General features: G+C 30.6%; 1 long non-coding RNA gene across 1 annotated transcript; it reads left to right on the forward strand.

The window, feature by feature from the left end:
- The first annotated feature begins 573 nt into the window (after positions 1-573).
- Positions 574-9,507, forward strand: LOC143251472 (uncharacterized). The gene is made up of 3 exons (XR_013028576.1): positions 574-787; positions 1,032-1,220; positions 9,305-9,507. It is a non-coding gene; the product is annotated as an uncharacterized LOC143251472 (long non-coding RNA).
- Positions 9,508-15,871: the final 6,364 nt, after the last annotated feature.

The raw sequence follows: 15,871 nt of genomic DNA on the forward strand, positions 1-15,871 counted from the left end.
TGAAAGACACAACTTTACTGGAGCTTTCAGACTTCTCTGTGAAAAAGAATATATTCATTCTATAGCATAATATAAATGAAACGATACTGTTATTTTTTAAAGGGTTCATGTCATTTACATCTCATAATGCACTCATAGTCAGTGCAGATTAATGATAACACAGTTATAACTTTAATTGTAACAGCTATCACTCTCGACACGAGTTTTTAAATGTTTTATTTATTAATCAAAACTTGGTGACGTCACAAAACGTATGGTTGGTTTTGAAAGATAAAAAACAAACAAATAATGGTAATAAAATATAGGACGACATTAGTTTGACTTATAGTGGAACCAACCTTGATCAATTTAAATAAAAATAATAAATTAGTGTTAAAAGATCGTTTACTTCTGCTATTAAAATATTTTATTCACACCAATAAAAAAACAGATAAATTGAATGATATAGTTTTGTATTTGTACGTTAATTTCGTTATCTCGCTAAGAACTTCATCACGAGACTTCGATGTTCCAGCCACGTGCTATATGTTCGATTTTTTATTTTGATCACAAACTGTTCCGGTAACGGTTTTAATCTTGCTGGAAAGTGGACGGGGGTGTTTGGTTGAAGCTTTTTCTCTTTAGGCTATTAAATTATTTTCATATATAACAATTTAATTTTCAATGCAATTGCTTTATTACTTTATCTAGTATTGTTCGTATATATTCTGGAATTTTCAAAATAGTAAAATTAAATTTCAAGCCAGCAAAACTGAAAACAAATGCGTTGACTGTGTTGGTTAAAAAGGTTTGTTTCGTGTAAATATTTTAAAATTTTTTTGCGTGTAACAGTGAAGAAACAATTCAAAACTAATTTAGTTTTAAAATTTCTAATTTTATTTCTTGAAAACTATGCACTTTGGTCTAGGCTTTGTAAATTGCAATCTTACATCACGTCTTTACTTTAGGCTTAAGTATAATGAAAGTAATGCTATAGGTTCACTTTACTCGTTGTGACAAAGTTAACTCTTTTATATTTATATTTTTTATAGTTGTTTGATGTAGTCTTCTGAGACTTATTATCTTGAATTGTAGACAAAAGAAAAGTAAATATTACCAATTAAGAAGTATTATGAAGGGAAACAGCTGAAAAAAAACATTGGTTCAGTGGTTAGTAAGAGAAAAAACAAAGTGAAGGATGATCTGACAAATCAAGAAAGATCAGGAAAAATTTTACACAGGTGACCAAAAAAATGCATATTCATATGAATTTCGATTTTTTTAAAAGTATTATATTAGGAGTGCAATTTCTCTTATCTTTTATAATTCCAAGTTTTGTGGTTAGTATTAAAATATCATTGGAATTGGTTTTATACAGTTTTTGTTTCTATTGAATAATGAAAATATCAGGTTTTGTCAATCTTCACACTTTCTATCTACATGGCCTGGCATGACAAGGTGGTTAAGGCACTCGACCCATAAACTGAGGGTTGCAGGTTTGAATCCCCTCCCTACCAAACATGCTTGCCCTTTTAGTTGTGGGGGCATTATAATGTGATGGTCAATCCCACTATTTCTTGGTAAAAGAGTAGCCCAAGAGTTGGCAGTGGATGGTGATGACTAGCTGCCTTCTCTCTAGTTTTACACTATAAAATTAGGGATGGCTAATGCAGTACTTTAATAGTGTTGGATCTGTTCTACTTAAACTGTTAATTGTCGTACCATCATATACCTTACCTATATAAACTGTTAATTGTAGTACTTTTATATAACTATTCCTTTTAAGTTGTTTGTTGCAGGTCTTTAAGTCTATGACGTGCTCGGAATATTTGGCTGTGATACTTTTACATCGGTAGGAATCAAATAATGCTGTAGCATAAGTCTTTAGTCACTGTTGACAAAAGTGCGGATAGACAGTATATATTGACATTTTCGAAACCTAATCTTTCTCTCTGATGTAATGTTTAACACCAAAGTAATTAAATTAACGATAAACCTTATTTTCAGTTGTTTATGTAGCCTTAAAAATTTTGAGAATAAATACCGTTAGTTACCAACAAAGAAGGATAAGTTAAATATTGAAACATTAGTGACACATTTATGTGGGACAACATTTTTTACTAAAGCTTCTAGATAGTTATGTGAAAAAGAATACATTCCAGTGTGTGAAAACATGACATTTTATACACGAAATCATAATTCTATTCTATTGCATATTTTATCAACGTCATTGTTGGTCATTCCATTAAAAGCATCATTAGTAGTAATAACTTCGAGGTATCGCCTGACCTCAGAATGGAAAATTTCACAGTCTAATATTATAGAATTTTTTTTCAGTGATAGGACACACATGATACTGTAGGTCTGATACACAACAAAAGATAAGACATAATTAGAACGAAATGACTTTTATAGTTTTCTTAACCAACATTATATAATCAAAACTACATATATGCCATGGAAAAATTCGACCCATAAAATTGAAAGAATAATAAAATATTCTCTTGTCCTAACAGTTTTTTTCAATACTATACGCTGATCAGCAAATGTCTAGAAGCTCTGTCTCAAGCTCATTAGACCATAGTTCTATAAGATGACTCTCAATTTACCACGTATCTTGTGGACTTAAGTTGATCTTTATGGAAGTAACGTGATCAGGGTTATGAGTATACCAGTTTTTAAAATTTCTCCTTCCTCAGTCTATAGCCACACTAAGAAAGAAGTCATAGAACATTAAGAACTAACAAAAGTTTAATTTTCATGAAAATACTTCTCTGAAGCCCCATAACTTTCTCAAACAGTTATTTACCCTTAGTGACTATGTCTTCATTCTGGTTCGAAGTCTTACATACATTAATCTTAAGTACAAAACCTAAAACTTGATAGAACAAAGAGCATTTGTCAGAAGACATGTACATAACCCTACGCTAACAAATTCTATGCATTTGGCACTAAACTTTTCTGCTAGTTACGTACTCTGTAGTATTTTCAGTAATCTGAAGTACATTAATTTCACTCAGAGTACAGGTTCAATAATACAGCTGGATATTATACGTATTCTTTGGACTTGAATAAATTGTTAAGAATGAAAGAGACTGAATCCAGTTTTTTACTACACAGAAAAATATTTATTAAACAATTAGATGCAATGAGTATGATGAAAGACACAACTTTTACTGGAGCTTTCAGACTTCTCTGTGAAAAAGAATCTATTCATTCTATAGCATAATATAAATGAAACGATACTGTTATTTTTTAAAGGGTTCATGTCATTTACATCTCATAATGCACTCATAGTCAGTGCAAATTAATGATAACACAGTTATAACTTTAATTGTAACAGCTATCACTCTCGACACGAGTTTTTAAATGTTTTATTTATTAATCAAAACTTGGTGACGTCACAAAACGTATGGTTGGTTTTGAAAGATAAAAAACAAACAAATAATGGTAATAAAATATAGGACGACATTAGTTTGACTTATAGTGGAACCAACCTTGATCAATTTAAATAAAAATAATAAATTAGTGTTAAAAGATCGTTTACTTCTGCTATTAAAATATTTTATTCACACCAATAAAAAACAGATAAATTGAATGATATAGTTTTGTTTTTTGTACGTTAATTTCGTTATCTCGCTAAGAACTTCATCACGAGACTTCGATGTTCCAGCCACGTGCTATATGTTCGATTTTTTATTTTGATCACAAACTGTTCCGGTAACGGTTTTAATCTTGCTGGAAAGTGGACGGTGGTGTTTGGTTGAAGCCTTTTCTCTTTAGGCTATTAAATTATTTTCATATATAACAATTTAATTTTCAATGCAATTGCTTTATTACTTTATCTAGTATTGTTCGTATATATTCTGGAATTTTCAAAATAGTAAAATTAAATTTCAAGCCAGCAAAACTGAAAACAAATGCGTTGACTGTGTTGGTTAAAAAGGTTTGTTTCGTGTAAATATTTTAAAAAATTTTGCGTGTAACAGTGAAGAAACAATTCAAAACTAATTTAGTTTTAAAATTTCTAATTTTATTTCTTGAAAACTATGCACTTTGGTCTAGGCTTTGTAAATTGCAATCTTACATCACGTCTTTACTTTAGGCTTAAGTATAATGAAAGTAATGCTATAGATTCACTTTACTCGTTGTGACAAAGTTAACTCTTTTATATTTATATTTTTTATAGTTGTTTGATGTAGTCTTCTGAGACTTATTATCTTGAATTGTAGACAAAAGAAAAGTAAATATTACCAATTAAGAAGTATTATGAAGGGAAATAGCTGAAAAAAAAACATTGGTTCAGTGGTTAGTAAGAGAAAAAACAAAGTGAAGGATGATCTGACAAATCAAGAAATATCAGGAAAAATTTTACACAGGTGACCAAAAAAATGCATATTCATATGAATTTCGATTTTTTTAAAAGTATTATATTAGGAGTGCAATTTCTCTTATCTTACAATTCCAAGTGCTGTGGTTAGTATTAAAATATCATTGGAATTGGTTTTATACAGTTTTTGTTTCTATTGAATAATGAAAATATCAGGTTTTGTCAATCTTCACACTTTCTATCTACATGGCCTGGCATGACAAGGTGGTTAAGGCACTCGACCCATAAACTGAGGGTTGCAGGTTTGAATCCCCTCCCTACCAAACATGCTTGCCCTTTCAGTTGTGGGGGCATTATAATGTGATGGTAATTATAATATAATTCGTTGGTAAAAGAGTAGCCCAAGAGTTTGCAGTGGATGGTGATGACTAGCTGCCTTCTCTCTACACTATAAAATTAGGGATGGCTAATACAGATAGCCCTAAAGTAGCTTTGCACGAAATTCAAACCAAATTAATTCTATCAGCATGTGAAATGTTATGATATTATAAATAGAACACTGCCAAAAACAGGCTTGTAAAGTAGTATAAGATAATGGACAGCCGATGAGTCTTTTGACAGAAAGCTTAATATAATTAAGACTTAAGCAAAATCCAGGTCTATAAAAGATCTGTAATTACATGAATACTCAACACATAATGAGAAACAGTCAACTGAATTGTCACATGGTTGTATAAATCAAAACTGAAAGTGACAATATAATGCAGTGGTAGAACATGATCAGGGGTATTATATGAAGGTATTTGACATGTGCTACTTGTATGAATACTGTATGATGCATGTAGTTGTGGGTTGATATGGACTAAAACTGTGAAGATGAACATTTGTGATGCTAAATTTTTGAATGTTGTAAGCTGATTGGACAAGAGTTGGGTGATTTTCAGATTGGTAATGGCTGAAGGTTCCATTGGCCACAGTATTATTATGTCACTAAACTTGTATGAATTACTTTATCCCTTCCTTGCTTTACTTTCGTTCATCAGGTACCGAAACAGCACCAATCTCATGCGATCAAGTTTTAGTTGTCTAGTGAAATATATCATCCCAGATATATAGAACTAAAAGTGCTACCTTAAGCTTTTATAAGTGCAACAGTATTTTAATAATGGATAACCTAACCATTTATGTATATTTTCATTTTTTTTTTTTTACTAACAAAAACATGTAATAATATTAGGCTTAGTTGTACATATTATATCAAACTTACAAAATTAATTTTTTTCCTCTTCCAAAAGGAAAATTCAACTTTTGGTAATATGTAGTTCAAAACCCAAATTGCTATAACATACTGCCAAAATGATAAAAATATATGTGTAAAATGTGTAATTTTTCTTATATATCAAGACTTTATTTCCAAATGACAAATAAATATTGAAATAAAGCTCAGTTTTACATTTTCCTGAGAAAAATTCAGTAAAACATCGCCTATATGTTTACATTCTCAGTTAGACAAAAATATACACCAAGTGAATATTATTTATGTGAACAAAATCATTAGGTGTATTAGCAGTATTAGCATTTGATGTCTTACAGCTGCTTTGGAGAGAGTTGTGTTTTGAAATCTGTGTTAATTAATTTTATTTATCTTTGATCTTAACATTGATTTAATCCCATAAGTAAACTGCATGCAATGATTAAAGAAAAGGTAAAACTGTACAAGTTTAACACCTCGTGAAAAGCAAAGTTTAACTCTGCACAAGTAATTAACCAGATTATGGTTTGCTTATATTTCTTTATAATATTCAAAAATATTATACTTGTGTCAAATATTAAGTGTTCAATATATAATGTCTAAAATTCATTTCTAATGGATAAAAATTAATACACAGTCATGAATTTGTTGGGAGAATTAAACATTAAACCAGAAAGATATTTTAGTGTCTTTTGATATTTCAATGTTCATTAAAGTGCCTGATAAAACAGCCATTTTATATTTCAAGAAGAAACTGAAATAAATTAAGAATTTACTTTTACACCCATATTATTGAAGTTCTATAAGTATGTTTCAAACAATATTTTTTAAAATGAATATTTTATAAGCAGAAAAAAATGTTAGCTGTGGAACCTTCTTTGTCTTCATTATTATTAAATTTATTTAGAAACTGAAGCATTAGAGATATCTGATAAAATCCTGAAATTTGGTTGAGGTATATTGATGACACATTATTTACATGGCAGCATATTAAAGAGGAATTACCTGTTAAATTAATTACCTCAAAAACTGCCAATTCTATCAGATTTGCATATTAAAAATATCTTTATCTTTCTTGAATGTTATAATGAATGAAAGTTAATATGAAAAGTACTATTTATTAAAAACGGTATTAACATACACAGCATAAAAAATTATCACACAAAAAAACTCAAAAAAGTGCTGTTTTTTTATTCTTATATGGATATGATACTAAAGTTATGCTGTTAATATACAAACTTTAATAAAGAGTTATTACTAATTAAGTATACTGCAGAAGAAACAAAATTTAATTATAGTATTGTTGACAGAGCTGTGAAAAACTAATAAAGCATTTAGCTATAACCAGTAAGATTTAGTATTGTCATTTATACATGGTTTGTGAAATAACAAAAAAATTTAGCAAAGAAAATTGTTTGTGATATATAAGTCAATGAACAAAATTAGCCAAATTTCTTAATAAAACGAAAGAAAAAATTGATTTAATGGAAACAGTAAAAATATGTGAATATGAAGAAAGTTTACATGGTACAAATTAGATAGAAGTTTAAAATACAGAATGAATGAACATAAACAAAATAAAATATTTTATTTCACCATTAGAAGAAGTATTAATGAAAGACCACACATGATTCAGTAGGGAAAAATGTTAGTTAAACACCAATTTTTTCAATAAAAGAATATACATAGATCTCTTCATACAAGTCAAATGCAGGTAAACTTAAAATATTAAATTATGGACCTGGAAGAAATGTTGTGCTTCATCAGATGTGATGAAATTTTTTAATAGTAAATTGTATTTGGTGATATTTTATAAAAGTGGAAATAAGTCTTGATTCTTGCATAACTTTCGATTCTGAAGATTATGCAACTGAAAGGATTCTTAGCACATCATCATTACAGGAACTTACGTCTAATTGCTACAAAGTACATGAAATGTGTTAATTCTCACACTCACGATAGCACATTTTTTCGGTCAAGATGTTTAATAATTGCTTGAATTAAGGACCTGGTAGCTAACTTCACCAGTAGAGTATCTCAAAACACATGGGAGAATAGAGTTATCCTTACTCATTCTGCTCTTGTCAATACCATTAAGGAAGTACTTATAAACAAATAGTTCCTACCGAGTTAGAAACCTTCACCTGGATGAATCAGATTTATTTCAATAAAATAGAAATCATTTCATTGTAAAGAATGTTTATGTGAGCAAAAATGGTTTTAGTTTAAAAGACTTGTGAAACACACATCAATCTGAGAAACAGAAATGTGTATCCTTGTGACTTAAGTCTGGAATTTTTAAAATTTATTTTGGTCCAAATATTTCCTGAAGTTAAATTTTGATAACATTAAACACTTTTCAGTAAATGTCAAAAGAGAAATATGTATTTTAATTTAAATTCCTTGTTTTATATGTACAAGAATTAAAATATTTTGATCATTTATACATATATATATATAAACTATACTCAACACAGCCTATTCTGTTCAGCAATCACTGCATTGATATTTCAAAATTTGTGAAGGCCAGATGTTACATGAGAGAAAACATCAGGTCAAAGTTTCCATTTCTATTTTTTACAACAATATTGTAAGGTAGTATTTATTTTTACAACATATGTACATACTCTTGATAGAATATGAAAGAAAAAATTTTGACAGAAGTTTTAGCAATGTAAACATATACTATACATTAGTTTCTTAGTTACTTTTACCACAGAACTCCATTTTGATTGATGAAATATTCAAAGAGATTGATTGGTATGTGCATTGTGGTTTGGTTTGGTTTGAATTTTGCACAAAGCTACACGAGGGCTATCTGCGCTAGCCATCCTTAATTTAGCAGTGTGAGACTAGAGGGAGAACAGCTAGTCATCACCATCCACCACCAATTCTTAGGCTACTCTTTTAGTAATGAATAGTGGGATTGACCATCACATTATAACACCCTCACGGTTTAGCGCCTTAACAATCTGGCCATGCGGGACAGAATTGTGTCTGTAACAGAAAAGGGATATTACTGAACTTTGTCTTAAACCAGGATACATGAGTGATATGTGTATAGAGTGGAACAGGAATATTACTAAATTCCCATTACTGTGATATACCAGTCTTGAATACCCACTTTTAGTAGCATATCCCTTAACATCACATTTTCCAGCCCTGGTATACTGATGTGTCAACTGTAAGTTTATTGGTTTACAGTGCTAGAAAACAATGTTTGATACCTGTGGTGAACACACCACAAATAGCATATTGTATAATTTTAGATTTTTTTCAACTAAAGAAAACTCCACCTTTTTTTTTTTCTGATATTACTCCTGTCTCAGATATTTTGTAGCCCTCCATTTTGCTTTTGTGCAGCAGAGTCTCTACCTCTGAGATTCTACTTTTATTTTGGTGTGACCCTTCTCTTTGAGATGACATAGAACAAGTTTACATCAACAACATTTCTGTATTGTCATTAACATCACCATAATATGGAAATCAACTATGAGAAGAATAATTATGGTATTTTCAGTTTAAATTTCATATATTATTAAGATATTAGAAAGTTTGAACTTAAAATCTGATGTTTACTGTATTATTTAAATTTGTAAAAAGTCCTTAAGTTATGGCCTGATATTTAAAATGTTGAGCAAAGAATGTAGCAGTTCAGATGCTTTAAACACACTCCGTACCTTATAAAAGCTAATAGTGCTCTTGTTTGTTTGATTTTATTCTCCCATACATGAAATGAACAGGACCAGCTGAAGTTTTCCCAAATTTAATGATATTGGGTTCTGCCCATTTTGAAGAATGTCTTAGAAGAATGAATCAGCACCAAGACCAATACATGTGAAGACATCAGTATAGCCTAATGGAAAGACATGTATGAAGATAAAAGTATCATCCACATTAATGACAGAAGAATCACACGATGACAAAAATATCACATCAACATGAAGGTTTTTCTTTCGTAAAAGATGAGCCACTGTGAAGACTTTTTTATAAATATTAAATAAGATGGACATGAGAGATACTGGATTAGCTAAGACGTAAAGAAAGTTTTCCCATAGGTCAGACCCGTGTGAATATAATGTAATCAACCATAGGAGAATCACACAAAGAATAAAGGATGACCAACAGATCACATATACATAAAGACATTTCTGTGAGTTGCAGGTGAGCCATGAGTGAATTCCTTTAGAAATGTCCAAAATAACACAGATGGTTGAGAAATGGGATTAGCCCCAGATATGATGTGTGAAAAGTTATACAGTGGGCCACTTACGAATTGCCCACTACAAGGAATACGGCCCCGAGTAACTATTATTGTAAAGACATCCATTATTTTAAGTTTATGTGATTTTAACCTATCAAATAAGCAAGCTGCTCCAGTATTATTGAGGCAACAACATCTTTGTCGACTGACGGTACTGCACAAACAATATTCTATCTACATAACCTAATAAGGCTAGTATTGTCGAAGGAAATTGTAAAGCGAACCTACATAAGTATTATATTTGTTTTCATCTCAGCTTCAGTCTGAAATCTTAGAGCAGTTTCATTATTGTTTATTACATCTAATTTTCTTGAGTTGGAACTCTAACCACTGTATTTATCCAGGTGACGTGTCTTGCACCCTGCGAAACGTGTGATTGCTACTTTTAACCATAAAAAACAAAACAAAACACAATTTATTTTATAATCGTTGTTGGTGAGTCTTTTTCATTTCACAATGTTTTAACAGTTCTTGACGTCACTCGCGCAACAATACTTTGTGTGCATAGTAGCAATGGTATTTTACTCAGAAAGGAATAAAAAAAACTGACCTAAAATGTACAGTGAAGACAAGAAGGACTAGTTATGGCTATTTTACGGAATTTTTCTATAGTTACGTTAGTTTAATGCTTGTTTCAGGGAGTGAAGTAGTCAAAATTGAACGTGGTTCTACTCTCACACTTTTGTGCTCAAATGAAAATTACTTGGTATACGAATCTTTGTGAAATAGTGAGTAGCACTGAGAAGCGAAAGTAAGGGAAAGAGGGCGAATTAGTGTTAACAGATAAACAGTTTGAAGATTCTGGAAGATACAAATGGGGAAATAATGAAGGAGAGCACAAACATGATACCACAGGTTACTTTAATTGCAAAAATAATGATGGCAGTTAAAAGAACGTAATATATTTAACCAATACTTATTGCAACAAAATGTCCAATAATTTATTAATATTTAAAGAAATTATTGGCCCGGCATGGCCAAGCGCGTTAAGGCGGGCGACTTGTAATCCAAGGGACGCGGGTTCGCATCCCCGTCGCGCCAAACATGCTCGTCCTTTCAGCCATGGGGGCGTTATAATGTTACGGTCAATCCCACTATTCGTTGGTAAAAGAGTAGCCAAGAGTTGGCGGTGGGTGATGATGACTAGCTGCCTTCCCTCTAGTCTTACACTGCAAAATTAGGGGTGGCTCGCACAGATAGCCCTCGAGTAGCTTTGTGCGAAATTCAAAAACAAACAAACAAGACTTTTATTTTTCACCCACCATGAGTATTTACTATAAAATAATTGCTATTGCTGATGTATACAAAAGATTTTTAATATTACGAAAATAGTATCACTTTTCTCTTAAGTATTTGCCATATACTTTGTGTTTTTTTTATTTATTTCATAATAAATGAAATTTAATTTAATGAAATGAAATCAAATGAAATGGAAATTTCATTTAAATACAAATTTATTAGCCTAATATTAATAACCTTTCAAGTTGCTCTGGGACCTATTAGGCCCCACTTTTCGTAGGAGTGTTAAAACGTATAATTTAACTTTCATTTGTTTCAAGAATTTTTCTTTTGCACCGATCCTAGAGAAACCTTATATTCCAGCGGTAACAGTGAAGGTGCTGATAGAGATTAACGCTTTGTTAATATTTTTTCCAGTGTATGCTCCAGTGAAGAACCTCGCCTGCACTCGAGGATACAGAAAAAATGCTGACAGGTGTTGTAAGTATATGGTTTGTTTTAAATTTCTTGCAAAGCTGAATAAGGGCTATCTATGCTAGCCGTCCCTAATTTTGCAGTTTAAGACTAGAGTCGAAGTTAGTTTAATTAATTGTGTCATACTGAACTGTATAGTAAGTTAAAAAATAGTGAGATTTTTGTTGACTGAAATAATCCTCACTAGTAACGTAATAGTTGTTATTTTTCTAGGTATCACTTTAACGCCCCCTACTAGTACAGCGGTATGTCTCCGGATTTACAACGCTAAAATCAGGGGTTCGAATCCCCTCGGTGGGCTGAGCAGATAGCCCTTTGTGGCTTTGCTATACGAAAAACACACAAACACACACATGTATCAGTTTAAACTGTAGAAAATACATGAATAAATTGTCGAATTTTAAACATTATCAATTTTAGGTATGAAATTGCATTATGAATGTAAGAAATATGCTTATTCACTTAACATATTAACTCTAGATTATCGTTGAACATAAAGAATTGTACCTCTTTTCCGTTATTATTATCTTCCATTCGAAATCTGTTTTCGGTTTTACGTAATCGATACGATATGTAAACCGAATTTACATACGACATTCTCTCTCAAGATCAAACTGAAGTGGTTCTCGAGTTTACGTTCCCCTCTGCTTCAACACCTGCAGTTACAAAATATCCTGTGTGGGTGAAAGACGTATCAGTTATTTTGATCTGTTTTATTGCTTTATGGTAAGTTTGTGTTATCTTCCAGTTTTTTACAATTAATGTATGTGGAACACAAGAATTAATCATTTGATCATATTGGGATGGGAGAGCATCTGGCCTCAATACCCAATTATGTTTAAACTGGACATTGGAATTGGGTGTTCAGTTACAGCGCTACCACATTTGAAAATGCCATGTGTGTTGAGTGGCCCTTTGATATATAACAGGATTGGCCAAACTTGCTTGACGTAAGAACCACATATGATAAACTTCAGATGTTTGAAAACCACCAGACATGAACAAATATTACACACGTTTTTTTATTGTTACTTGCACATTTTGTTACATGCATTTTATATAAATATTAAAAAACACATGCACGTAAAATATTTATTCATGTATGTATTTTCTAAACTGTTAATTTGTATTAGTTACAAGAATCATAAAGTACACTTACACATTAACTCTCTGTAAATTTCGTTTCCCGCAAGCACAGCCACACACAACATAATGACGCCCACTAACACTAACATTGTCAGCACCGGCTTGCACGATTACCGATTCTCCAGTACAATTCCTCTATAATCTTTACGGATCAAAATTCTTTAATTTCTGACTCAAATATAGTTTTAAAATTAGGATTTAATTTGTTAAATATATTTACCTATGATGAACCGCGACTCTCTTTTCTAAAAGGTTATGTGTTCTTTTATTGAACTGATCTGTTCAATTTCTTAAAATATAGTTTTTGATAGAAATGTTCTGTTTAAACTCTTAAGATGTACTTTTTTAGAACTTTGAATTTAAATATTTTTGATAAGATGATTTTATAAATCAAAGTTTCTCAAAATATTCATGTGTAGTAATTTTATAGAAGTATTTCAAATAAGTAGATGAGGTTTTGTACGTTCTAAGAAGTTTCATTTTAAAACCGTCTATGTGTATTTCTTTCATTGAACTGTTCTATTTAGACTGTTGACATGTAATTTCTTGTTAGGCCAATTCTATTTAAAGCGTTAAGTATGTTACCTATATGGATTTGCTCCTGATAGACTGTTGAGGGGTAGTACTTTCATAAAAATGTTTTATTTAAACCATTAAATTCTTGTACTTCTTTAGAACCGTTCTAGACAAACGTTTGAACTTTAGAACATTCATAGAACTGTTTAAACTGTTTAGATGTAATTTTTTGATAGATCTGTTCTATTTAACTGTTTAAGATGTAGTGCTTTTCTTGAAGTCTTCTTTTTATACTATTCAGGTGTAGTACTTTTTTAGAAGTGTTCTTCCTAAACAGCTGTAGTGTGTTATTTTCGTATGTGTATTACTTTAATATAACTGTCCTCTTTAGACTGCAGAGGTGTAATTTTTTGATACGCCAGATCTATTTAAACCGTAAGGTATGATACTTTGATAGATCCGTTCCATTTAGAGTGTTGAGCTCCTGTCCTTTCACAGAACTTTTGCATTTAAACTATTTAGGTTAGTGCTTTACCTTGTATATTCTACTTAAACCGTTGAGATATCGTACTTTCACAGAAATGTTCTAGGCAAATATTTGAACTGTACGAACACACAGAACTGTATGTTTGAAACTCTTGAGATGTAAATTTCTGAAAGAACTCTCTTTTCTAAAAGATTATGTGTTCTTTTATTGAACTGATCTCTTCAATTTCTTAAAATATAGTTTTTGATAGAAATGATCTGTTTAAATTCTTAAGATGTACTTTTTTAGAACTTTCAATTTAAATATTTTTGATAAGATGATTTTATAAATCAAATTTTCTGAAAATATTCAGGTGTAGTAATTTTATAGAAGTATTTCAAAAAAATAGATGAGGTTTTGTACATTCTAAGAAGTTTCATTTTAAAACCGTCTATGTGTATTTCTTTCATTGAACTGTTCTATTTAGACTGTTGACATGTAATTTCTTGTTAGGCCAATTCTATTTAAAGCGTTAAGTATGTTACCTATATGGATTTGCTCCTGATAGACTGTTGAGGGGTAGTACTTTCATAAAAATGTTTTATTTAAACCATTAAATTCTTGTACTTCTTTAGAACCGTTCTAGACAAACGTTTGAACTTTAGAACATTCATAGAACTGTTTAAACTGTTTAGATGTAATTTTTTGATAGATCTGTTCTATTTAACTGTTTAAGATGTAGTGCTTTTCTTGAAGTCTTCTTTTTATACTATTCAGGTGTAGTACTTTTTTAGAAGTGTTCTTCCTAAACAGCTGTAGTGTGTTATTTTCGTATGTGTATTACTTTAATATAACTGTCCTCTTTAGACTGCAGAGGTGTAATTTTTTGATACGCCAGATCTATTTAAACCGTAAGGTATGATACTTTGATAGATCCGTTCCATTTAGAGTGTTGAGCTCCTGTCCTTTCACAGAACTTTTGCATTTAAACTATTTAGGTTAGTGCTTTACCTTGTATATTCTACTTAAACCGTTGAGATATCGTACTTTCACAGAAATGTTCTAGGCAAATATTTGAACTCTACGAACACAAAGAACTGTATGTTTGAAACTCTTGAGATGTAAATTTTGAAAGAACTCTCTTTTCTAAAAGGTTATGTGTTCTTTTATTGAACTGATCTGTTCAATTTCTTAAAATATAGTTTTTGATAGAAATGTTCTGTTTAAATTCTTAAGATGTAATTTTTTAGAACTTTCAATTTAAATATTTTTGATAAGATGATTTTATAAATCAAATTTTCTCAAAATATTCAGGTGTAGTAATTTTATAGAAGTTTTTCAAAAAAGTAGATGAGGTTTTGTACATTCTAAGAAGTTTCATTTTAAAACCGTCTATGTGTATTTCTTTCATTGAACTGTTCTATTTAGACTGTTGACATGTAATTTCTTGTTAGGCCAATTCTATTTAAAGCGTTAAGTATGTTACCTATATGGATTTGCTCCTGATAGACTGTTGAGGGGTAGTACTTTCATAAAAATGTTTTATTTAAACCATTAAATTCTTGTACTTCTTTAGAACCGTTCTAGACAAACGTTTGAACTTTAGAACATTCATAGAACTGTTTATACTTTTTAGATGTAATTTTTTGATAGATCTGTTCTATTTAACTGTTTAAGATGTAGTGCTTTTCTTGAAGTCTTCTTTTTATACTATTCAGGTGTAGTACTTTTTTAGAAGTGTTCTTCCTAAACAGCTGTAGTGTGTTATTTTCGTATGTGTATTACTTTAATATAACTGTCCTCTTTAGACTGCAGAGGTGTAATTTTTTGATACGCCAGATCTATTTAAACCGTAAGGTATGATACTTTGATAGATCCGTTCCATTTAGAGTGTTGAGCTCCTGTACTTTCACAGAACTTTTGCATTTAAACTATTTAGGTTAGTGCTTTACCTTGTATATTCTACTTAAACCGTTGAGATATCGTACTTTCACAGAAATGTTCTAGGCAAATATTTGAACTGTACGAACACACAGAACTGTATGTTTGAAACTCTTGAGATGTAAATTTCTGAAAGAACTCTCTTTTCTAAAAGATTATGTGTTCTTTTATTGAACTGATCTCTTCAATTTGTTAAAATATAGTTTTTGATAGAAATGTTCTGTTTAAATTCTTAAGATGTAATTTTTTAGAACTTTCAATTTA

This window comes from Tachypleus tridentatus, chromosome 6 (genome assembly GCF_004210375.1).
Source record: "Tachypleus tridentatus isolate NWPU-2018 chromosome 6, ASM421037v1, whole genome shotgun sequence".
In the NCBI taxonomy this organism is placed as follows: domain Eukaryota; kingdom Metazoa; phylum Arthropoda; class Merostomata; order Xiphosura; family Limulidae; genus Tachypleus; species Tachypleus tridentatus.